The 26,311-nt window shown below is 40.0% G+C and overlaps 1 long non-coding RNA gene across 2 annotated transcripts in view; it reads left to right on the top strand.

Moving 5' to 3' along the window:
- LOC134168096 (uncharacterized) overlaps positions 1-19,906 on the top strand; it is a 35,054-nt gene extending 15,148 nt beyond the window's left edge. For both annotated transcript variants that reach the window (XR_009966410.1, XR_009966409.1), the window contains exons 2-3: positions 56-131; positions 12,503-19,906. This is a non-coding gene — a long non-coding RNA (uncharacterized LOC134168096). The remainder of the gene's footprint in view (positions 1-55; positions 132-12,502) is intronic.
- The last annotated feature ends 6,405 nt before the right edge of the window (positions 19,907-26,311 follow it).

Raw genomic sequence — 26,311 nt, forward strand, 5'->3', positions numbered from 1 at the left:
TGCTCAAGTATCTTAGTTGCAACTGACTTAATTGCTTAGAAAAATATCTTTGCAGGGCAAAGCAAAAGCAGTCAAAATGCTCCAAGAGTGCGGAAGAGCAGACTTGTGACCAAAAGAGAAATGGCACAAAGGTAAGTCATTCCAGCATACTGTTCTTGCATTGCTTAATGTGTATTTACTGTAAATAAGAGACCAGTAGTAACCATGGGATCATCAGTGATGCAAAATGTCTTGCTCTTGGGGGTTCAGGGAAAACTCTGGTGTGAGATTTCTGAGCATGAAAGTGTATTAATTTGTTCCAAGTGAAGAATTTGTTGGGATTTTTTAAAATTTGAATATATCTTTCAGGGTGGGTTTTTCTCCTTCACTTCTGCTCTGTGCTTTCTAGGATGGCAATGCAATCTTTTATAATTACCATATCAAAAATAGAGGCCACCTGCCAACATATAGGGTACAGTGTGTCCTAAAGCATTTATCAGTCTTTATCGTAACAGCCAAGTGTTCAGTGACTGTGTGTATGACTGTCTGGGCATTTAATTAGGCTTGTTTGCTGGGGTTTAGATTGTGAAACCGGTTCATCAGTAAGTGCTTTTATTAAGGACATAAAGATCACTCAAATAAGGCTGTAAAGCTTTTAATTTCTTTGTTTCTATGTAGTTTGTCTTGTGATGGGAGGACACTTGTACTTATTTCCTGTGCAGTTCTGTGCTGGGAGCTTCTGAAAGTATGTGCTGAACAACCTGCCTCTGATTTCCAAGGCAAGTGTTCAGACTGGGACAGATGACTAAACACATGGTCTGCTGGGGTGGAACCGGTTTAGGGTGTTATGGGCCTGAAGACCCTTTGCAGCAAACACAGCTGCTTTCAGCCTTCCATTGCTGTCTTTCATGTCAACATCTTACCTGAGTGGGAAGTCCCCTTTCAGTAGGCTAGGATGCCCATGTTCAGTTGGGCATGCCAAAGAAATAAGATAGTTTTCATTTTTACACCTATTACTAATTCTACTAGATATTAAATCCATTTTCTAATGGATTTATCAAGCTTGTTACTAATGCTTTCTGTCCATGTATGCGTCTTCCTCAGAACATGTGGTTATGTTCTCAAGCATCTTCAGGAGCTTTCCAGTGTCTAGCAGATTTTTGGCAAAGAGGTGGATGATTTTTCCCTATTGCATATGAAATCTCATTTCACTCCTTCAGAGTGATCCCCTTGTCACTCATCAGTAACACAAGAAATCGTGGGGAAAATACTAAGTTTTTATTAACAGTAATTTAAAAATAATTAAACCCCCACATTATTATCTTTACCAAGCTACCAACTTTAAAAGAATTAATTGCATAATAAACAAATGCATACTCGAAGGAGCAGAACATAGATATTCTCTCTGTCAGGATAATCTCAATTTCTGAATTCAGACCTGGAAGCAAAATTCACCCAACTGCCAAGCCTGGCAGTGATACACAGCCATGAATAACATAAACAGCATCTATAAGCACTGTCTGAGATGAGCTGAGACAGAAATTCAGCTGTTCCAGACCTCTGATCCTCTGTGATACCCTGTTCCAGCTGTGATAACCTGATATCAGCAAAGAGCTTGGACAAGGAAAAATTAGTTTTCCCATCTGACTCTCGGATAAAGCACTATGGAGGCAAACTCCTGTCCCAACCCAACGTATTTGTTTTCTCCAGCTTAGTCTTGACTGAATTTGATTTTTTTTCTCGAGATTTTGATTTAATTTCAGAGAAAAAAGTGCACTTAGAAGACAGGGGATGGAAATAAGCTGGAATGAAGGCTTAAATAAACTCATTGAGGTAGATGCTTGGGATTCCTGCCAATAGAAATCCTGTGGATTTCTACAGTCCAGGGCTAACAAAATGCAACCCAAAACATGTGTGACATTCTGACACGCTTCCAAAACTGTGACACTACCTGGCTCCTCATGTGATTTCTGTTTACAGCTCCAAATTACATCATCCTTTAGAGCGAGGCCAGTCCATGTGTACCTAAACCAGCTATTCGCATAGCTGTACCTATAGGTACCATAGGAGTACCTAATCAAGTATGTATTGAACAGTGGCAATACCTAGCTTAAGTATATGGTATAGGAAAAGTTAACATTAACTATCTCCATTAAGGCATATGTTATTTTAGGTGCATTTTCAAAGCTTTTTGTGTAAATCTAGGGTTAATAATTATTTAATCTATCAACCTGAATAAATTTGTATTTATACCTGATAAGAGGAAGCAAGGGTATTCTTAATGTTTAGGAAGATCAATTGACATTCTCAGAAGTCAGTGGGGAAGTGCAGAGCACAGGCCTGAATTTCTGACAGAAAGCCTAGGTTTAGGATTTGCCAAAACTAGCCTGCAAATGATTCTGAAGAGACTAAAGCACTTATGAGGCAGAAGAAGGAAAGTGCCCCGAGACTAACGTGAGTTAATCACAGGAGTTGGGACCAGTTGTACTCCCAGCATTTATCTGGATTTTGAGCCACAGAATTTCCGAGACTAAGCACTGTCTGAGCCTTCGACAACTGGCATGCCAGAGCTGTCAGCTCTCTCTGTATATCCAAAGCAACTTGTCCCAAATACGTACTGATGTCAGCAGCACAAATGTGTGCATAGTCAATTAAAATGCTTTCCACTATTCTTTAGATACTGTAAATGCTGCAGTGTTGTTCTTCAGCTATCACCTTCTAAAGATGAAAAAGCTACTGAAAGCCCCCTGTGTAAGACAGAATGCAGAATGTCTTCTCATCCCAGTGATGCTTTTTGGTGGCAGTTTCAGTGGCAGCAAAAACTAGAGCAGCTTTGGTACCAGCATTCACTGTCTGCTGTGCTGAACCATGGGTTCAGGTTACAGGTAGAGGATAGGTAACAGGTCAGCAGCACTTGAGAAGTAATGTATGTTCCTGGGTACAGTTTTTTCCTAAAGTGAGTTCTCCATCAGGCTTGAACTTTATAGTAGCTATTGTGGAATATCTTGGTCAGCTAATGGCAGTGGAAGATTGAATTGCAGCCTTGATATTATCATAGAATCATAGAATGGTTAAGATTGGAAAGGACCTTAAGATCACCGAGCTACAACCCCCTTGCCACAAGCAGGGACCCCTTCTTATTTTGCTTTTAGCTGATTGCAAAAGAACGATCTCTTTCCAGGAAAGACTGCTGGAGGACTTGGCAAGCGTTTGTTGGGGAGCAAGTCTCATTTCTCTTCAACTCCTTCATATTTTCCCTTTAGACAGTAATGTCATGCAGTTCTGCATATCTTGCCCCAGTACTGGAGGAGGATCTATTTGGAGATGGTGGAAGAGGAGTCACAGCATCTACAGATACTTCGCTTATTACCACAAAAGCACTCAAATACTGGCATTAATCTTGTTTCTTTCAGGAGTATAACTGACATCAGGAGCCCCACTGGGTATTTAGGCAGAAGCCAGATGGCTGATAAGGAAAATGCAAGCAGCAGGTGACAATTAGCATGTGTGCTCCCTTTTCTGCCTGGTTACCCCAGGACTGGAAGATCCATCAGCCAGGTACCACATTGCTCCTGGAAGCCAGTCACAGTGGGCTAGGAGTAAAAAATGAGAACTCATTCACATAAGGGAAAAATAATTGCTACAGCTCTGTTTAGTTTGGTCACAAATCATTTCATTTGGGGATGATCAACCTTAGTATTCCTGGTTTTATTAATATGACAGGCTCCTGACTGTTTAGTCTGTGGGATGTAGAATAGGCTGGGAAGCTGGTGAGAAATGTGCTGTCACACGATGCCTGAATTATTATACAGATAAAATTTCCCAACTTCCCTCCTCCAGTTTATCCTATTTGGCAAGATGCATGAAAAATAAATGGCTGTTTCTAGTGAAAGCAAGTGCTACTTCATGTAGAATAATCATTCTGTTGTTAAAAGATTTACAGTTTTAACCATTCTCCAGTACTGTTTGCAATCACTGCTGCTTCTCAGTCTTTCTCACTCTTGTTTCTTCTCTGCTCTTCTTCCACTTCTTGCACTTTCTCCATTTGCCTACTAGCCTTTATTCAGATAATCTGGAAGGTGAAGAATGACCAGACAGAGCTCAAATGCCATTTTGTTGTGCTGATTAAAAAAGAGCTGGCCCATCTCTAGTGTTCACGCACAAATGCTCTCTCGGGTTTTTTAAATTGAGTCATGGTTGCCTATGCCAAAAGCTGTCAGTACAGTGGGATGGAAAGCACTCAGCTCTTCTCAGTGTTATATAAAGTTGTCATTTTGGAAGAATGAGCAATGATAAAGAACTGTTGCAGTGCTTTTTGCCTGTTTTCACAGTAACCAGTGATGTTCATGTTGCTTGTAGCGTTGATCTCTCTTCTAACAAATGAAGTTTCTCTTGTAAGGAAAGAATTCAAAACAAAGCAATAGGAATTTAAGCACAACAAATATAAGGCAAACGGGGCTGGTTTTCTAGAAACATTTCTATCAAACATGAGCATTCCTAATGCAGTGTAATAAGGTAGGAGAAGATTTAAGACTTTAACGTAAAACATGAAATTGAGTGTATTGTTTCTGCTGTGGCAAGCACACTAGCAGATGTTAATGTCTAGCTGTACTTGAAAACAAAAACTTAATATCAAACCTTCTTAGCTCTGTGTATGACATATATAGACAAAATAGTATGCTGACTTCTGTAATCATATGTGAATTCATGGGTGATACAAGGCATAATTAAGAGTTATTGTGGACAGTAGTTTCAAGTGGACAACAGAATTCTTAGTGATTCCGAGAACTCACGTCTTTGCTTTCTCATTAACATTCAGGTGACTTGCAGGACAATTCTTAATGAAAACTGACATTGTATAATCTAGCTCTGCAGCCACTGTTGCTTTTTAGTAGCAATCATTTACTTTTAGTGCTCTGAACCAACAAGGTAATGCTTCCGAAATTCTGTATTTCATAACCATAGCTGAAAATCAGCCTTCAGAGTTCCAGCATCTGTGGCAACATGTGCTCGTGCATTAATCTGATGAGCCAGTGTTCCAGCTTTCTGGTTTACCTCTTACTGAGGTGATAGCAGCTTTGCTGAAGCTGTCCTGCAGCAGATCTAGCTGCCTTCTCAACCAAGGAGTCATTGTTCTGGATATTATGCTTTAAAAACTTCACGGTGGACAGTCAGTGCCCATTAAACAGCCGTAACTTCTTTAGCTTGCTCCTATGCCTTCTCGTGTTATTACTTTTTCATTGTTGTCTAACTGCAGCTATCAAATAGGCAGACTTTACGGTAAGAAAATACATTCAGCTGACACCCAAGCAAAAATCCACCTGGTTGCAAGCTGTGTAAATCTGCCTTATAAATGCCACGTGCCTTGATAAGATATTGAACAAAACTAGAAATGGTGAAATTCTTATGGGAAGCAAAACATGCTGGAGCAAAGAGGAGGGAGGTTTAAAGGGAGAATGTCAGATGCGTGTGTTTGCATAAGGTAATGTGAGGTAATGTTAATAACTTAGGAACATGAAGGCGAGTTCTTAGAGATTAATAATTTCCATGTTGAGAAATTCATCATCATTACATGAACGTACTGGTAAATGAGCCTTGTGAAAGAAACTGCATCCAAAGAGGCTGGATGGCTTGCAGTGGTGGGCTGTTTGTGCTGCCTGTGTGCCAAGTAGCATTACTATTATTTAAGTGGTGGGATTTACTTTGCTTTCCCTAGAGAATCAGAATGAAGACTGACAACTACAAATTGTCTCTTTCTTTCAACTTTGAACTATCCAGGTTATGTTTGATCATTTGAAATTTAGATGTGGTGTTTGGGCAAGTCACAAGGTTGGAAGCATACGAGAATGGCTTCTGTGTACAATTAACCCCATTCCGAGAATCCCTCATCACAGTTGGGTCAGACATAAGTAATTAATTATCCTTGGCATGGGAGCTTTGACATACACTGGAGTTTTGAAGATGAAGTAATGAAAATCTGCGAGGTGTAATAGCCTTGCTGTGAGGTGCCTGCGAGGAGATGGGTGCTGGGACAGCATTAACGTGTTATCTCACAGTTACTTTTAAATGTAGTTCAGCTTAATGTTGTGTGATTTCGTGATGAGAGGTCATTACTATAACTCAGTATTGATGTGGAGAAGCACATAATCATTATTGCTACATACCGAACTCTGCAAAAATTCATTTTGTATTTATTAACCCTGCAAAATTAGTTCTTTTTCTCGAGACTTGTTCTAAGGCAAAGAATTTCTTTGTTTTCCTGTACTTCTGCTGTTGCCACTAGCAGCCTGTAGCTCATTTAATCCATGAGAACTTGTTACAGCCTCACACCTACCCCTGCAAAATTCTGTGTCCCTGTGGGTTCCTGTGCTGATGCCACAGTCACACCAGAGCAGACTAGCAGTAAGAGCAGAAGAGGAGTATGAGAAAAAACTGTGCTCCTGCCTTGGCATGTTGCAGCTTCAGCCATCAGCTTTGGATTTCACATAGCACAGTGCCAAGTTGTCGCTCTTTGTGATAGAAGTCTCCCTATTTGGGCAAATTACATAATGCTCTCATTCCCAGTGTGTCCTGCAGCTTAGGAAAAAAAAAAGAGAAAAGGAAAACCAGTTACCATAAGAATCCAATCTGGATGTGGTAAAGATCTCTGGGGCAAGGGCTTGGAAATGCTGCAGTCTGTTGTATCAGTAGCAATGCAAGATATATTGTGCTCTGGGTGTTTCTGTGGTGTTTCATCTGTCACATTTCATATTTAGCTTGATGCAAAGATTTTAGAGGAAAAATTCTATTTTCATAGGATCATAGAATAGTTAGGGTTGGAAAGGACCTTAAGATCATGTAGTTCCAACCCCCCTGCCATGGGCAGGGACACCTCACACTAAACCATGGCACCCAAGATCTTGTCCAGCCTAGTCTTGAACACTGCCAGGGATGGAGCATTCACAACCTCCCTGGGCAACCCATTCCAGTGCCTCACCACCCTAACAGGAAAGAATTTCCTCCTTATATCCAAGCTAAACTTCCCCTGTTTTAAGTTTTAACCCGTTACCTCTTGTCCTGTCACTACAGTCCCTAATGAAGAGTCCCTCCCCAGCATCCCTAGAGGACCCCTTCAGATACCAGAATGCTGCTCTGAGATAAGGCATATCTGGCTTTTGGTTGATTTTTCTTTTCTCAGGTTGGCTTCTGTTTTTGATTAATGACCTGAGCAGCTGTATTCTGGTTTTCACTATATACATTTAATTCAAAATACTGAATAGGAGATGTTAATATTCAAATCCAATTCTATTATCTGTTTATAATAGAAACGAATTATCTTTATGTTCATACCAGTATCTGATTATAGAATTAAAATTACCCCTATTTTTGCTGGGTTAATAAATATGAATTGAATTTTTGGCAGAGTTTTCTATGTAGCAATGATTATCTGCTTCTTTATATCAGTAGATACTACATAAAGTTATGATGTTTAGAGCTTTTTATTTTGGAACAGTAGATAGAATTAACTTTAGCACACTTTTCTTAGTGTAAGTTTAGGTAATATAGGAGGAGGTTTTCATAACAGGGACCATGATAATGTGACTTATGTGATTTCAAGCTCTATAAGTCAAATAATGTGGTTGGTCACGTATTATAGATCATTTTCTAAGCATTGGGTGGGAAAAATATTCATGACTCATGTCCAGGGTAATGCTTTTATTTCTCACAATAATTACGCAGTATTACCACACAGACTTGAAGTGTTTCAGAAACCAGCAGTGATTGAATAATCATAGAATCATAGAATCGTTAGGGTTGGAAAGGACCTTAAGATCATCTAGTTCCAACCCCCCTGCTGTGAATAATGTGGGATCTCACTACCTCTGTAACAGGCATTACCTGCAACTTTAATTCCTTCTTCTTCCATGTCTGGTTCCCAGCTCTGAGTAGTAGTTCCCTGCATTTGAAGACAAGTCAGACCTTGTACCACTGGGTCCTCGGCCATCTTCTTGGATAGCTTTTGCAGCCAGCAGCACAAGTGGAGGAGCTGTGTGTGTTGTTCTGTCTTAGCCATGAATATTCTAGGGCAGAAATCTTCAGTTTGGCAGGAGAAGCGAGTGAACTTTCTGCCCTGGATCCTGTGAGAATATTTGATACATCTCCTAAAATAGCAGACATGCTCGGGAGTAAACTGAGGTCACCCATCTGCCTGCTTTGATCTGCATGGATGCTTCTCAGCAGCTTATTTATCTACAAACAAATATTTGGTAGGTCTCTTCCCATATTCAGATCAAAACAGCAGAAGGGGCATAAAAAAATTCTTTGTCTTTCCATTGAGAAAGCAGTGTCTACAGCTGCCGGTCAGCTCTAAGGAGGCACATCTCTGGGAATCGGGGTGTGATTTGACTTGCACAAGCCAAAAACATTTCAGAAACTGCATTACGTATGTACAAAGGCAAGACATTAGGTCAGCTGATGTCATAGACAATTCTGTCTTTAAAACAGTACTATTGCCTCTCAATTTGAGGGTACTTCCTAGTTTCTGTGTAGCTTAAATAGTAGAAGATATAAAATAACTGAAGCTTCTTTTGAACACGTGCCATATGAACTGCAACTTAAAATCACTACAAAACGACTGTTTTCAGTCTTTGCGAAAGCCTAATACTCTGTGCAGTACAGCTGATGGTAATAAGGGCTAAGAAGTTGGGACAAACTCCTTTTAATGTTCAGTATGTACTTTATTGAAAGGAGAATTACCTGGCAATTGTGTAGTTCAAAGGACGCCTTAGGTGGATTTGGGTAGTGCACGCTCAGCCCTTCAAAATGCCATGACTCAATGCGACTTCTTGCGGTGAGGCTGCTGGGCCCTCAAGGCAAATCTGGCAGTAGCACAGCAGTGTTCACAAGGCAGTGGCAATTTTAAATCTATTCCTTTAAATTTCTCACTTTTAATATGTTTTCCCCTAGCCCATTTAATTCTTTTCTCTGTGATAAGTTGGACAAAATTAAAAGTAAGATGGGTTTACTTGTAACTCGCTCTCTTTTGGGCTTGCCTCAAAATACTTCCCTTAATAATGCCACAACATGAATCACTTGTACACGTTACCCTCAGAGATATACTGAAGTTGTTATGAGACTCTCACTTTATTTACATCATGATGCTCTGTCAGTGTACGAATACTCAAGACTGTTTATATGTCTGGATTGAACAAATATGTAAATCAGGTGCACATCTCCCTTGGAATGCAAATGTCTCTAATGAGGGAAGACAACAAACTTCAAAACAAACAAACAAGAGAATAGAATATGGTAAATAGCTCATGTGAAGTGGGGAAAGAAACACTGCTCCAGTGAGCGGAGCAGAGATACCGGGCTGTAATCCTTGCCCTGGGACTGTGTAATCAACTCATCTTGAAGCTCTGACACATCCATGGTTTTCTAGCAAGGAGGGAGCTGGGAAGAATGGCAGCCAGGCAGAGTGCTCCCATAAGGCAGCATGAAAACTGCTGCTTTTCCTCTCCATGGCAATCTAGAGAGCCGAGAGGATTGCCTTCCTCTGGCTGCGCCTGTTCACGCCAGTAGAACACCACTCCAAAGGGCCCCGGCTCGCTCAAGTACTTCTTTATATTGTAATAATTAAAAAAGCTGTTTGATCTCACTGCATAAGCACAGGATGGGAACAGCATCGTGATGAATTGAGTTGAAGCATTACAGAAGGATTTGCATGTCCTTCAGAGAAGCTTTCACCTCGGATTTCATGTCAGAACATTCCCGTGATTTAGTAAGGATAACGTCTTCGACTCATAATGCTGTATATTGAGTATATCTATAGTGGGAATGTTCTTTATTGTGCTGTGTTTGTGCTATGCTTTTTATTGTGCATTGCTCACTGCAAACTTTTATCTTCCATTAAAAGCCAAATTCTATTCAGAAGTGCAATTAAACAAAATTTGCTTGCTAAAATAAGACATAATTTATTTCAATCTGGCTTCTATTTTGGATGTTGATGGCTTCCTGCTAACTATGCAAGCTTTCTTTTCTGTGAAATGAGTTCAGGATCTGAAAACCCAAATGACTTGCTATTTCATTTTTCAGCATGTAACTTCAGCCCCCAAAGTACTGGTAAGCAGTTTATTTCCCAATTAACAGTCATCCTTGAGAAGGTTATTATTGTAAAATTAGTCCGAGTTCTCAAAAAACCATGAATTCTGCATAGCGTTTGCATAATAAGTGGGGAAAAATGTTTTAAGCACCATCCCTCAGTAATCCTCTAACTGTGTATTGTGTGTAACTCTTGCTATCTCTATCAATTTTCAGTCTTTCAACTAAAAATGTGCTTTATGTCTATAATGGTAAGAGTGTCAGTTGGATTCTGCACTGTGATGGCACCACAGTCATGAAGCCTCTGCCTCATTTGTCTCTGTCTCATTGTATGTCTGGTCTTGCCTTAACAGGTTCTCATGTTCGTGCTGGCACAGTTTATGGGTGAGCATCTCGGTGGTATGGCAAAACCACTGTCTTGGTTTTCCCATGTGCTCCTTAATCTGTCACGCAGGTACAGGTAACAGAGTGCTGGGGAACATCTGCTCTAAGCAAAATGATTTCCTGATAAAATCCATCCCAAATCTCCACATCCAAATGTATACAAAGTCTACAAATGACTTACCCATAGTGTGTGCATATGGTAACTCTGAAGATTAGAACTCTGTGGAGTTACTTTGGTGACTTAGCCTTCCATTACCCTGACTTCCATCACAAAGGAGAAAAGGCTGGCAACAAAATCAGCTGACACAAAATTTATTTCTCATTTCTTTCCTACTATTATAATTCCAGCAGCTTCCTGTGTCCCCTTTCCTACAAGTGAGCACCATTTACAAGGTGATAGTTTTGTACTGCTTGAACTCTGAAACCTTGTCCTTGGGGGAGCGAGGAATTACTGATGGTGACAGAAAACTCAATCACAAAACTCTCAGCAGAAGCTGAACTAGGACTTTATTACCCCTGACTGACATCTTGTGCTCCCCAGTGGAGCATGAGTTCAGTGGCTTTCATAACGAGTATTTTTCACTAGATACACGTTAAATTGACTTTTAAGTAGTGTACATCTGTTGTCAGTTACGGTGCTACCCATAAATCTGAACCCTCAGGTGCCCTGAAGTCTTGCTAATTTGCATGACTGTTTGAGGTACTACCAGAAGTTAAATGTGTAGTGTATACAAGCAATCTTCATATGCAGTCGTAACACAGAGCATTATTTCAGAGCCAGACCCTTGGTATGAGCATGGATGGTGTGCTCTGATTTTGCATGGAAATGTAAGGAAAAAGAATGTGTGAAAAAAGAGATAGGAGGTAAATGTATTTATTTTGTTTAGTTTATGTTGTTAAACTTGCCTAGGGAGGAAAAAGCATATTATTGGCTTTCCTTGGGATCTGCAACTATAAGAAAACTTGATATTAGAAACATCCTCCACCTTTCATGTTTTCTTCTTGTATTCAAAGTGCTGTTCATGTTGTTGGGAAAGTTCTTCTCACCATAACAGTTTTGTTAATTTAATTGGGAATTCTGATTTCTTTTACTGGGACTTTGCTTTGGGCCAGAAGTCAAATATGAAGACACCCCTTGATGTACCACACTGTCAAATTGTCTGAATGAGATCTGGATTTTAAAACTACATGAGGGAACAGATGAAATGAGCATCTTTATGTCTGGTTGCTGATGATTTCAGTGTATTTTTTCTATACAGCATCATCTATTTACTTTTGTTTTAAAATAATTCTGTCTTATTCTCAACTGAATGATTTCATTTTAATTGCTTTTTGAGGCCTCATGGGCAAATACCATTCCAAAGTTCTGTTCTCCTTCTCAGCTTTATTCCTGAGTTGAAGGACTAACCCTTACCACATTGATTTGACTTTTTTTTCTGGTTTTAAATGTTTTCTGAAGGAGAGTGCAGGGAAGAGAGGCTCTATGAACACAAGGATTGCATGGATTTGTTTTCCTTACGAAATGATGGTGATTTCTTTTTCTACAGACTTTCTGGCAAAAAGCTTTGAACAGGTTAGATTGGATATAAGGAAGAAGTTCTTTACTGTTAGGGTGGTGAGGCACTGGAATGGGTTGCCCAGGGAGGTTGAGAATGCTCCATCCCTGGCAGTGTTCAAGGCCAGGTTGGACGAGGCCTTGGGTGAGATGGTTTAGTGTGAGGTGTCCCTGCCCATGGCAGGGGGGTTGGAACTAGATGATCTTAAGGTCCTTTCCAACCCTAACTATTCTATGATTCTATGATTCTAGATATTTAGCAGTGGTAAATGTAAACTCTCTGTGGATTTCATTTATGCAGGTTTAAAAAGAAAACTGAATACAAACATACGTGTGAAGTTGCAGCAAGGTGGTTGTGTGGAAGGTTAATGGACAACAATTAGTATCAGAAAGCCAAGAGACTGAACTAAAATCTTCAGGTTTGCATTTGATGGTTAATAGCTTGGTTTTGCAGTTGTTTGCAATTTTGTAATGTTCCCTTGGTCTCTGTCTTTCTCTCTTTAGTGAGGATTCTGTTCCCTCAGTGTTTCCTGTCATCACGAACTATAAATATTTCACTTTCCTCACGGTTTTGACACATAAAGGAATTCTGAAAACCCTTCATTGTCAGATCAAAAGCTGCTGTAGACCTGGGCAAGTCAGCTTTGTGAGAGCTATCTGAAGGAATATTGGCTGACAGTATGCCTGCCAAATCTCGTCCTTGCCTAAAGAGCCTGTGAGCCAGTGAGTTAAGAAATGCTACAGATTTGATCAGTATTTTTCACCTAGGTATTATCTCTGCTTCTTTACCCTTGATTTAGTTCTCTGACCCATTCTACTCTAAGAAGTAGTGGCAGTTTTCTGATCCTACTGATCCTAAGTAATTTCAAATTCATGTTCTTTTAAGAAGTCATTCCTCCATAGAGGAATAGAAGCAAGTGTGAAGAAGACAGAAGTGCTTAAGTAGGACTATGGCTGAATATATTTCCATCTAAGTTCAGTTAACTTCTGATCTTTAATTTCAGCTGGAGCCTTGACTATGATAACTGTAAAAAACCCCAAATCCCTTCTGCCCCCAAGAGAAGAGAGTGATGCTAAGTTACATAAAAAAGGCAAAACAACACTGTTCTGCAGTGAGCAAATGGAAAAGGAGGGAAAGCCATGCATAGAACTTTTTACTTTGTGCCTTCTCTTGTTGGCTCTTACTCTTGCCTCTGAAGAGTGAAGATTGTTTAAAGTACTTTGAAGCTCCTTCTATTGTAATCACTACATTCTTCTGTGTTCATAGTGCCCCAGTTTGTCACAGGCTTTGCCTAAGCCCATCTGTGTTCCTACGTAGCAGGGTCCCTGTGAGTAAGTGATATGTGAGTTATTTGTAATTCATATTAAAACCAGCAGGACAGCTAAAATACAGAAAACACAGGAGAAATTAAGGGGAGGCTCACATGAAATGCAGTTCCTACACAATAAAGCATTTCCCCTGACCCTGGTGAATGCAAAACTTTAGGTAATTATAATTTTCTTTTCATTTGTACTTTATGAGCAGTTTTTGGCAGCACGTACCAAAATAATACAGGATCACAGCTGACATAATGATGGTTTTCCAAGCTAAGTATAAGAAGTTGAACTCACTTTGGAGTGCAGTCTGCACAAAACCCGCGCTGTCTGGATTTCAAGTTAGTTCACTGTTCATGACACGGTATTTCAGAAGTTTTATTTGACCCCAAAATGTAGTTCTTTTACTAAAAATGCAGCTTTAGGTTGGTATGTTAACATGTTAACTTTGAAAACAGAATCATAACTCTTCCCAGTGTTGAGATGTTCCCAAGTTAAATGCCCCTTTTTATTTTGAATGGTCTCTTGGGTTTCTTTGTTTTGTGTTTTAAATGTAGAATTGGAATTCATCCAGATGATCTGGTTTTGTTTTGTTTTTCAAATATGGCCTTTAACTGCTGGATTATATCTAGTACAAATTCAGATGTAGAATTAGCCATGAGGTGCTGGACTGCATTGCTGTGCCTGGCTGCCTGTGCTGTGCCTGGTAATAACTGCAGCACAGGCAAAAAGTGCTCTCCCCAGCTTGAGCCTGATCGTATGCTCTGTCACACGGTGAGTCTAGGTGAATACCAGCTTTCATTTGCAAAGCAACAAAAACCCCTGTATGCTCATTTCTTCTGTTCCAGGCAGAGCAAAATCCTCTCAGAAAATTGAAGAGGAATCAGACTGGGCTTCCTACTGCTCACCCGCTTCATGCCTATCACTCAATTGGTGTAAGAAACACAAATACTGCATAAAGAGTGTGTCCTCTGAAAACCAGTTATGATGTGCTTATTCCAGCCTATTTCCTTGCTTTATTTTATTTCATTTTGGTGTTGAAAGAAAAGGCTGACATGTTTCTCTGTGGATTATGTCTTTAGGAATATTTAGGTTAGTCCCACTGATTGAGTTTTTCATGTTCATACAGAATGTAATCAGCATGAAACAGCACAAAGCAAACCATCCTGCTTTGGCAATGAAACTGCAGAATGAACAACTCCAAATGTGTGTCTTCTGTCTGCCTTTAGTACACAATGGGTTACTTCTTCATGAAACACTTGTTAGAAGTATGACTTGGAGCTCAAGAGAAAGGCAAAATAAGATACATACCATGCTGTTATTTTTCTGTATTGTTGGAAGAGACTCCACGGTGTCAGTGCATGCAGGGAATGTTGGACAAGAGATGTTTAAAGAGATTAAGCTACTGTTTGGGAAGGATTTTGAGAGAAAACTGGAAAAGCTGCACTTTTCAGTGTGCGACTTCATAGTTTAGAAGGTTATAAAAACTTACGGAAGAGGTAACAAGGCTGAACAAACAACTACTTGACTGCCTTCTGAACTCCAGGGTGTTTGCCTAACTAAGAGACATGTAAACTTTTCATGTTAACACAAGTAAACTTTCTTTCAAGTACCACTCTTTGTGACTTTTCAGTAGTCATCCAGCGTATTCCCCGCTCATAAGAAAGGATCAACTAAATCATTTGGTTAGTATTTGCTCTGTTTTCTAAATATCTTACTTCAGTAGTTTTAATACTACTTTTCACAGCTAGCTTTTCCTCCTTTTTTCTGTCTAAATGTATTTCTTCCAGTGTAGTAGTCATCATCTTTGCTTGTACCATCCGTGATGATTTGGGAATATAAAGGGAAAATCATGAGAACCTCAGGCAATTTTACATCAGAAATTGTGTATGTAGTAAGAGCCTGACTTTTTGCTCTACCTTACAGGGTGCTTAGGAAGAAGAAGAAATGATGGGTAGAAACATCTAGGTTTTAATGCTTAAAAGCCTTGCAACAAAGAAATGAACATTTCTAGCTACGTGTAGCATCTGGTTTTGACAAGAACCAGTTACTAAAAAAAGACTCATCTAAAAATGAGTCGTCATTGATCTTGGAAGGAAATAGGAATTGTGGACAAGGCTGTTATTCTTTTAGTTTCTCTCCTCTTTACCCCCAGTGAAGTGCAGGAATAAGTGTACTCTGTGGAGCTTTATAATGGCTGAGAAGTTCTCATCAGAAAATCACATCTCTCTACCCATTGTTTGTGATCCATGTGAAGGGTGAACCAGCAAGTCTAACAAATCAACAGGAGCACAGCAGAAATACAAGCAGAAGGTGAGGGTGGTTCTGTGGGAATGACACTTATTAATGTTGGGTTTCAAAGCCAATGTCATGTTGGGCTGAAACGGAGCTATGAGTGTGCCTGAAAAATACTGGTATGCTAATGCGAAATAGAACAGCAGAGCAATTCTTCTGCTTAAAGGCTACTTTAAATACTTGTGTCTAAAGGTAATGTATCTGCCAGTCTTGGCAGTAGAATTGGGCTTTTCTGTTTTATAGGGTTTATGCTATTGGTAGCAATTATGTGGCAATGACTTCTATCCATTAGTGCTGTGGGGGAGTTCAATCGACAGAAGTGTGTACTGGCAACAGCCATGAAGCCCTCGGTCAGTGCTGGCTTGTTACAGTGTTAAAGAATGTCATGGCGAGTGCGCTTTTATGTCAGATGGAGCTGCAGAGTTAAACAGGATAACATTAGTGTATCAGGATAGTGGGAACATAACTGCATAACAGCTGTTATTAGACACTGTAAGTACAAAATAAATCTGTTCACAGGAACACCACAGTGAATGAAACAGGAGAGAGAGCGTAATCCCTTGCTAGCAGCATTTAGCAGGGTGGGATAAGCTCCTTTCCTCCCTCCTTCTGATGTTTCTCAGGGTTTCTCTAGATCGACTTGAGACTCTTCCACAGGGATTGTTACGTTGGCAGAAGCTCAGGCATCCCATCTTTGTGTAAGCTTGGGTTTACTCCAGATTCGGTGAACTGCGGGAATATCGGTGCTCATGGCACATTTGCTGTTATTTGGCTTTGATAAAAACGCTGGGTTTGCCCAGTCTTGTGGAACCTTCAAGAAACTGGAGGGGGGGAAAAAAAACCCACAATTTACTTACACATTTCTGTTCTTGTTTGTGACTTCTGCTACTTTTTAGTTGTTGTCTATATGCTGAAGTTCTAGGTACTGTGCTGTTGTACCTGATGAGTTGCCTCCTCGGATTTCCAGAAGCTGGTATGTACAAACTAGCAGGGAACATTATAAGTGACTACAGCCCTGTAAAGGACAGTAAGCTGCATGTGAAAATCTCTCTTCTGAACTAGTGGTAACATGGGAAGTATCCAAAATAAGTCAGTTTGTGTTATGCAGGCCTTTGGGCATATTCCCATGGGAATATGTTGGAAAAGAAGCTATGTACCTAAGCCAACCAAACGCAAATTTGTCTTGCAATTTTTCCATTTATTCAAACGGGACATAAATATTTAGTTTCCTAATCTGCACAATTACCCTGGAGCTCAGGCTGCAATGTGTCAGTACAGTGACAGCTTCCCCTGGATGACAGCTCATAGCAATAGTGAAAACTGACAGGGTTTGTAAACCAAGGTTGTTTAGAGACAAGACTCAGTTCTTGAGTGACTACTTCTCAGTTAACCATTACCGTATTTTACGGTGCTCTTGAACAAAGTTATTTTAAAGTGGATCTAACTGGCATGCTTAAATGGACTTGTAATGGCGTGTGACACAGGCTGTGCTGCTCTAGCATCTGCTAACATAATACTGCTGATGGCAATGAGATGATGCTCAGAGACATTCTACATATTCTACAGTGTGATCTAGTAAAAACAAGTCAGTAGTAACAGGTCTCAGAGTGTGTAATTGCTCATGTTAGTGTGGCCACCCTTTTTATCGTGCTGTTTACTGTCACTTGGGCAGTTTCTGTCACTAGCCTTTTTTGTTTTAACGGAGGGTTTATATTTCATGTAGTACAAGCCACTGCTCGCATCCCTGAATGAGCCTTTGTGTGGAACTCTGTTATATGAGATTTCATTGTATTTATCCTGAAGTTTCTTTAATGGCATCTTGCTGAATAAAAAAGCTAAAATGAGTATTTTACCCTCATGAGCATAGGAAAAGAGACTTGGACTGGAAGCTGACTGGAAGCTCTCTCACGATTTTCATCCTCATGAACATATCTAGAATGCTGAATATAAGTCACCATAAGGTTTGTTATGTATTTTAAGCACAAGTTCTGGAACTTGAAGTTCTATCTGTGCTGTACATTGTATTTAGTTTCAGTTCTTGGGACAAAGAATTGGCTACAGAATGTTTGTACGGCATCTAGCATGAGTTGCTGTTTGTACTTTCAGACTTGCTTGCAAAATATGTATCCAATCCTAATAATAATGTGATTCCCCCCAAAATAAGGAAAATATCTCCTAAATATCAGTGCTTCTGGACACGTTCAACATCTTCAGAGAGTCAGCAGAGTGTTCAGCAAGTTTTAAGGTGTAGTGAGGCAGAAGTCAACGTAAGTACGCTGCAGGCATTAAAAAGACTAATACCGCTGTCATGCTGATTTCATTTTCCTTTTGTTGTTTAAATATATATATAGTACATAAAAAATATTGGAGATAATCTGAATTGGTTTGTAAAACCTTGCTGGTTTGCAAATCATAATGATAGTTTAACTGCATTGCCTGGTTCTGAGTTAGTATCTCTGGGCATCTTGTGTTATATTACACCTTGGAATTGTGTTTGAAACTTGTGCCTACATGGTACTGTTCCACAAACTTGGTATTTAGGGTTGAATGAACAGATGAACTTCTTTGTAAGATCTCTGGTGTGAAATTCTGGCCATGATATCTTCTGTAGCTTCTCCACTGTTTAAATCAGTGCTGATGTGTTTGTCTTTGCACTGCACTTCAGGGGAAAAAGCTTTTGTTTGGCTCTTTGTTTTGAGTTTACCTTCTTAGATTCTTCATGTTTGCAGCCATTGATTTGCTTGAGGTGTTCCTGCAAACACTGAACAAATTCTTCTCTAATTAATCATGCCATAGGTATTTGGTACCAAACCCCAGAGATTCTGAAAGGAACACTGCTTTCTAGACAGGGTATGGACCTATACCTTTGATTCAGTATATGTAGATACCCGTGGTTATGAAATGTTTGGTGTATTGGTAGTTGAGGTCACTTGGAAAAGGTTGCTGGCTTTGAATTTCCAGTAATTAAACAGAAGTAAAATAATTTCACAAACATTAAATAACCTTAATGACTAAGCAGGATTTCTAATGTTCAGCGGTTAATGACTACAACAATTTGGTATCAGCACTTGAAAGGTATTTAAAATACTCCAATATTTTACTCTGTTAATGCTTAAATTATATTGCTTAGGATTATTAGTAGAACTTGTAGCTCCCTTCCCTATGTGCTTAGGAGATTTCCCACAGACATTTAGTACTAGCCACTGTGGGCAGCTGGCTTTACCTAATTACCATGCTCAGGATCCAGTAGCTCATTCTCCCCCACCCCATGCTATATATACTTTTCATGTGATGGGTTATAAAAACTCTTCTTCTGAGATGTCAATAATCTGGTTTTCAGTAGAGCTGGTTCAGAATGTTCTGCAGTCACAGATCATAGTGCCTGGGCGTTTTACATAAAGCAAAGCTGAGTTTATGTAACAGAACCAGAATATAGAACGTATGGCAAATAGTGTTTGTGATCTTTCTGCTCCCAAATTCTATTACCTGCAACAGAATTATTGTGTTTTGTTTCTGTTTGCAGTCACTAACTCACTCTTTTCCCATGTCCCAGCCTAGCTGGTCATAAGTGAATGGGTTTACACCTAGTGAGTCCAGCAGTTATTAGAACAAGTTTAAAACATTTTTTGACTTGATGACATGACTGAGACTAGATGAGTAAACATCTAATAAAATCATGTATCTTAAGGCAAATGTCAAGTTAGTGTCATATAATGTGTATTTGTTAATAGGTAACCTAATATAAATGTATGAAATAATTTTCACCACCTAACATAAACAGCTTTTCCTGAACTAGCCAGCTTTTCCATATGAAATGCTGTTATTTTACCAGTTATCACCATTTTTTTGCCAAAAAAAATTTGATAATGGCTGTAAATGCAAAGTGTGACATGGCTACTTAAGCATTAGTGCAGTAACAGAGGGCATTTTCTCCTGATTCTGTGTAACTGAAATCAGTGATTTTGTTACCTGAAGATTTGTTTGATAGCACTGAAGAAATGCCATTTCCTTCCATTCCCCCACACCTCTAATACTCAAAATGTGTGGAATCAGGTGCGCATGGATTGCCACTATGCGTGTGGCTGGAGTTTTACGATCATAATGCTACCTTCTGCCATAAACATCTGAAATGGAGATCTACATCTCGTACCCCAGCAGACTGAAGTAGGAGGATGTCACCTACCCTGGCAGTGTCTGCATGGAAATGTCAGCTCATTGTGCTCTGGTAACAGCTCTGCCACGTCACAAGCATTTGTCAGGAGAAAAGCATCCCCAGCATGTTGTTGGTATAAAAGAAAGGGCAAAATAAATATTACAACAGTTTCAAAGGTTTTTGTTATGAGTGGGAAAGTATTTCCTGTCGTATGCATGTAAAGAGAGTAAAATGAAGGTAAATCTTGTACACATGAACATTACTAAGGATTCTGGGCAAAGACGAATCAACTGCCAGGCAGCTACTTCATATCTGCTAAGTTGATTTTGGTTCCTAAATGAGTTGTCTGAAGTTTTTACCAGAGGTGTGGTGATGTCTGCATTTTGTCTGCACATTGATACCCCACACTTAGTAGAAGTAATGTTTCTAGTACAGCAGTAAAGTAAATCAATATGTATTCACAGGAGGAATTAAATGGCTTTCATGTCTGCTAAGTACTGACTATCCTGTCCATGTTTGGGCATCTCCTTACTCCACACCTGCTTTGTGGAGAAGCACTTCTCGTTTTGCTTTCTGTAGGTGATAATAATTTATCAGCTTAGCTGGCAGCATTTGAAAATGAATTTATTTCTCTAGCTCTTTTACTATAACTTCTTCTCCTCAGCCTCATCAGAACAATCATGACACCAAATTTGGCCTCAGAGCCTCTTTCTGTTAGAAACCCAACAGTTATTTCAGTGGATTTAAGGGTGCTCCTTTCGCTCTTCTTTTCTTACACTGTTGCTTTGACTCCATAGCAAGCATTTGGTTATCCTGAATACCATATACAAAATAATGTTAGAGTTCCCATTTGACTGATGATACTGGAAAACATCTCCCTATGACACACCAGGCAAAACATGCTTTCTTTTGTTACTTAGTGTCAAATGGAAGTAGCATCTCAGTGTTTGGGTGTGGGACACCTTGTGTTGTGTAATCATAGGAGCAGGCCCAGCACCAGGGCAGGAGTTTATTGCTACATGTGATAATTCCTAACTCGTGCCATTAAATAAGTAATGCAGTTGTTATTGGGACACTACCCAGGAAAAGAGCAGCTGCACGCTGTTTTTTCCATGCTCTGTGTACTGACAGTCCATATGGCTGTGGTATTAAGGCCTCACTGGCAGATGTTTCAGGTGACTTCAATATTCCCAAGCGGCAAATCCCCAGATGAATTATGGAGGTCACCTCAAATGAGTTACACTGCTTGAAATAAGCTTTGGTAGCGGCAAGGTGGCATCTTCTGAGCAGCTGGGCTGGTGAAACTTTTCACTCAGTGCATAGAAGTAATTGTCCTGTATGAACACGTTGGGAGTATCCTGAATGAAGCCTAATTATATGTGATGAGTAAGAGAACACACTTTAAGTGGCATATGCCTTTTAATTTTCCTCATAAGGAAATATACATGAATGTACTCTCACACAGCTCACTGGATTACAGCCTGAATGGTATTTTGATATTCGTGTCACTTTAACAGGGCTGCGTCACTGAAGCACTGGGACCCGGTAAGCACACCAGTTAATGGTGCATGCTGCCTGGCTTGGCTGGGAAGAGATTGCAGGATTCCTGCGAGCGCAGCTCTATTGACTGATACAAAGTAGAACATTGCCACCTCTCGGCCGCAAAGAAAAGCATACCGGTCGGAAGCAGCGTTATGCAAGTTGAGGATGCTGCAGCAAAACTACTTAATAGTGTATTCATTTGTAATGTGACTGCTCCGTAATGGTCGCGCAGTTCAGCGGAGGTTGGGAGGCATCGCTTGCTTTGATTGTGTGCATTTCATATGGCGGTGGTGTGTTTAGAGAGAATATATTATGCTACGTACTAATTATGTTTTCCTGAGGACTGAATTACATATGCACTGTGAGGATATTATGAAGGCTACCATGGTTACCATTGTGCACCCAGGAACTTATTTTATACAGTGCCAATTAATTTGAGGTAATGCTTGAGAGAGAAGAACATTGAATAAGGCATGCTAATGTCTCAGCTGAAAGATGGAAATTAGATAGAAAGGCACAGCTTTTGTTGAAGATTATATGCCAGGGTCAGCATTTATAAATGAATCCACCTATAAGACTAAAACCAACAGTTCTGTCTTACATAAAAACCTGTACCTCTCTAGGCCTAATTGACACACAGGACATACTGGGGCTTTATCAACAGAGTTCTCTAAATAGGAATTTTTTTCCCTAGTCATGGTTTAATGCCATATTTCCACAATTCAGAACATAACTGAGGATTTTTGCTGTGTCAGAAAGAGGGTTTAGATGTCTTTGCATCCCTGTGCAGGTTACTGTTGATAGGGACAAATCTCATGCCTCTGGCCAAAGGCTTCCAGATGACGAGGACCGAGTATAGTGCAGCTCTAACTCTTTCCTGTTCCTGACAGCTCAGTTTTGCTGATGTTATGTTGCTGACATGGCGCTTTAGTAACCTTGTCCCATCAGCGTGAGGTGTATGGCAAAATTGTGCTTGACAAGATGAACATTTTAAAGCAGCTTGAGAACAGTGCAGACAAATTCAAGATGAGTTTAAAAACCCTTACATTTGTTTTTCACCATTTTGCAACGATGTACATAGCATTGAACAGTCAGCATTTAATCTTTAGAAGAAATTCTGCCACTTCTTATCCATGAGCAGTTGGATTTAAAGTTAGCTTAGCTAACTTTATACTGGAATAGTGGAGGGAATCCTTGTATCGTGCATTCTGCTGGCTGAGCAGCATCACGTTCTATGGGGCTGGCAATTTTTGACAACAGAGTAATGGCACCAAACAGTTGGCAGGCAGTAACTTCAGATTCCACAGATGTTCTGGCAGTGAATAGTTGCCCAAGGCAGGAGCTGTGATGCTTCAGTGATGGAACGTTTATCTTAAAAATTAGAAATTGTCTCTACACTGGTGAGACATAAATTTGATGGATGGACCACCCGGTGAATAAAGAATTGGCTTCATGGCTGCACACAGAGAGTTGTGGTCAATGGCTCAGTGTCCAGGTGGAGACCAGTAACGAGTGGCATCCCTCAGGGATCGGTGTTGGGACCGGTCTTGTTCAACATCTTTGTCGGTGACATGGACAGTGGGATTGAGTGCGCCCTCAGCAAGTTTGCCGATGACACCAAGCTGTGTGGTTCGGTTGGTACCCTGGAAGGAAGGAATGCCATCCAGAGGGACCTCGACACGCTTGTGAGGTGGGCTGATGCCAACCTCATGAGGTTTAACCATGCCAAGTGCAAGGTCCTACACCTGGGTCGGAGCAATCCCAGGCACAGCTGCAGGCTGGGCAGAGAAGAGATTCAGAGCAGCCCTGCAGAGAAGGACTTGGGGGTGTTGGTCAACAAGAAACTGAACGTCCAACCGTAACCATTCTATGATTCCTTAAAGTAAGTTACTAAAATGCACAGGCACCTTTTTAAAGTGTTATTTGTTAGCAGAGTTCGTTGGCTTGTGATTTGTAACTGCATTATTACTATTTTTCATTAAAACGATTTGCTATACATAGTAAAGCACTTCAATGGAAGTGAAGCATTTTTAACAAATTTGGTGGATAAAAGAAAATACCAAGTTTCAGTAACTCTTCAGTGATACTTTTAAACTGATTCTACCACATTCTTAATACTCTATTATTAAGTATGACTGAAGATGATTAACTTGGCAAGATTGATCACTCCTTTTAGCATATTCTATAATGAACATCTCTCTTGCAGTGCTCTGCAATGGAATATGGTCAGCAGGATCTGTCTGCTGGAAGTAAGGGAGAAATATATGTTTTTTGCCTTCTTGCTTTGTCCTTCAGCAGAGCCTTGAGATTCACATGCGTCTTCTAATTGCAAGAACATGGCCTAATCAATATTTTTCCTGAAGCTTCTCATCAGAGATAATTGTTCACTCAAGGGGGTATAGCAGGAAAGTTGCAACAATGTAGGCTGATCGAATATCATTAAGTTTCTTACAAAGAATATTATATATTGTGTACACGCTTCCTTTCTCTAAGGAAACTTTTTTCTAAGGTATTTTCAGAAGAAACTTCAGGTTACTAGCCAATTCGGAAATGATCAGCTGCTGAGTCAGGTCCCATGTATTAATCTTTGTGCTGTAAAAAACCAGCTGCTTGGATGTTTAACAGGGAAACAAGGACTTCTCTTCGCATCTGGTGAAGCAAGCTCACATCGAATCATCATGTTCTTGGCAAGAACGTTTCTGTAACCTGTGTCAGTGGAATGTATACAACCTTAGAAAGGAGGTTTATATAATTATCTCATTATCTAATTTCAAGAATAACTTAATTGAGTTGTCTAAATGCCTATAAGTGCAAACCCAATGGAATTAATAGATCTGGAATTATTTACAGAAAACTTAGATTTTCCTTCTGGTGAAATACGTGTTTCTCTGGACTTCTTTTCCTTGGTGAAATGGTTGCTTTCCAATGGTTTTTGTCACAATGCTTCAAGTTATTCCAATGCTTCCAGTAATCCAGTTCATGTGATTTCATTGTCTGTGGCATGGAAAGAAATAATCCTGTAAAAACCTCGTGCAGGTTTTCCCTTCGCTCTAGCAGCAGGAACAGTTGACTTGTAAAGAACATGTTGTACCTGACCAAGTGAACAACTGAGGGCCCAAGGCAGGTCAGTTGTTGCCTTTGCTTGTGGGCTGGAAATGGCAGTTACGGGAGCAACATATTTCAGATAGTGATACACCAGGCGCAGTGGAGAAGGTGTTTTTCAGAGCATCTGGTCCTTTGGATGGATTGACACGCAGATGGAGGAGTTCTGAGTTACTGAACATTACTGAGGTTATTTAGCAAGCCTGCAGTGGAGCTGAAGGCCATTACAACTGAAAACCTGGAACTAAAAGGACAGAAGGTAATAGGGGAATACAAGGAAAACATATTAATTAATATTATTTTTAGAAGGTTAACTTTTAAATTAAAATCTTAAGTTGCAGAGGAAGTTTGCACATTAACAAAATGTAGGAAACGGTATAAAAGCAACTCACTCTATTTACAGTTCAAACAAAAGTACATCAAATGGGTTTTTTTGCAGTTTGTGATACTTCCAGAAACCAGGACTCCTCCTCCAAACAGAAATCACTTCAACGAGTCCAACAAAACAATAGTTGTTTGCTCAACAGTGGCTACTGGAGGGTAGTGTCTGGTAAATTATAGCCACATTAATGAAATGTCAGATTGCTTACCTGTGTAATAACACGCTGAATAACCCTTCTGAAGAAGGGTATCCACTGTTCTAATGGTGTCAGCTTATACCTCCCACTCTTTCTGCTTTACTAGTTTATTAATACCCTGATTTCTGGCAACTTTTGGGTTTGTATAATTTAGCATAGTAGAAAGCTAAGACTTGCAAGCAGTGTGTAACTGACAACACACCCAGCAATTGCTTTTGTGCTTTGGGGTACCTGTAAACACAGAATAAACCTGATTATTTTAGCATACGGAGTGACAGTCGCAAAACCGGTTTTTTAGTTTAGAGTTTGTCTATAGGCAACAGGAAGAGGATGATGCTCTGTATTGGTTAACCTCTACTGAGGATGGAAGGAGCCAAGAACCACCATAAATATACTTACAGAAGATTGCCATGAATCTCTTTGTTTTGTAACACACTGTATGGCTGTGGAAAAGAAGCTGGATTTGTGTATTACCTGTTGAGCAATTACTTTATCCATTCTCCATGAATGATGCAGTTTGTTGTCGCATTTGAGTGTGAAGACTTTTTACAAGGTCTTTTAAGGTACAACTCCATTTGGAATAACTTTAAGGTTATTCTCTCCTTAAGGCAGAAGTAGTACAACTCTCTTCTACTTTCAGTGAAGTGTATGTAATGTAGCGGAAGACAGGGTTGCCAGTGAACTGAATTCTTCAGTGTGGAAGAAAAAGAGAGCCCCAGTGAGCAGACTTTTGCTCATTTACTCCCTGCAGAGAAATGACATTTGTTCTCTACAGCATTTTCTCTTGAGAGGACCAGTTATTGGCTTATGTCACAAGCAGTCTACCATTCCTCAGTGATATATTCCTTAAGGCATACATGGATCACTTTCAATACTCAGTGATCCAAATTCAACACTTATTGATTGTATGAAAGTGCTGTGGTGTGAGAACAGAAATTGTTCTTGAGCATGTGTTAAAGTTCATCTGATTTTCTTTCTGGTGCAGTGCTGCTAGGTGTTTGTCCCAGTATACATTGCATGTGTGGATGTAGGCGTGTGTGTGTGTGTGTGTGTGTGTATGGATAAGGAGCTGCTGAGGAAAATCAGAGGGGAAAAAAGAGGCTTATAAAAGGTGTAAGCAAGAACAGGCGGCCTGCAGAGAATACAGGGATGTTGGGGACCAGGTCAGGAAAGCTAAGGCCCAGTTAGAATTAAACTTGGCTAGGGAAGGGATTCTCTAGGTACATTGTGAATAAAAGACAGACTAGGGACAACATGGGCACTCTCTGGAACCTCTCGGGAGAACTGGCTACCCTGGATTTGGAGAAGGCTGAGGTTCTAAATGGCTTC

This window comes from Pezoporus occidentalis, unplaced genomic scaffold, assembly GCF_034315485.1.
Source record: "Pezoporus occidentalis ecotype Australia unplaced genomic scaffold, CSIRO_AGI_Poc_V1 ctg30, whole genome shotgun sequence".
NCBI classification, from domain to species: Eukaryota; Metazoa; Chordata; class Aves; order Psittaciformes; family Psittacidae; genus Pezoporus; species Pezoporus occidentalis.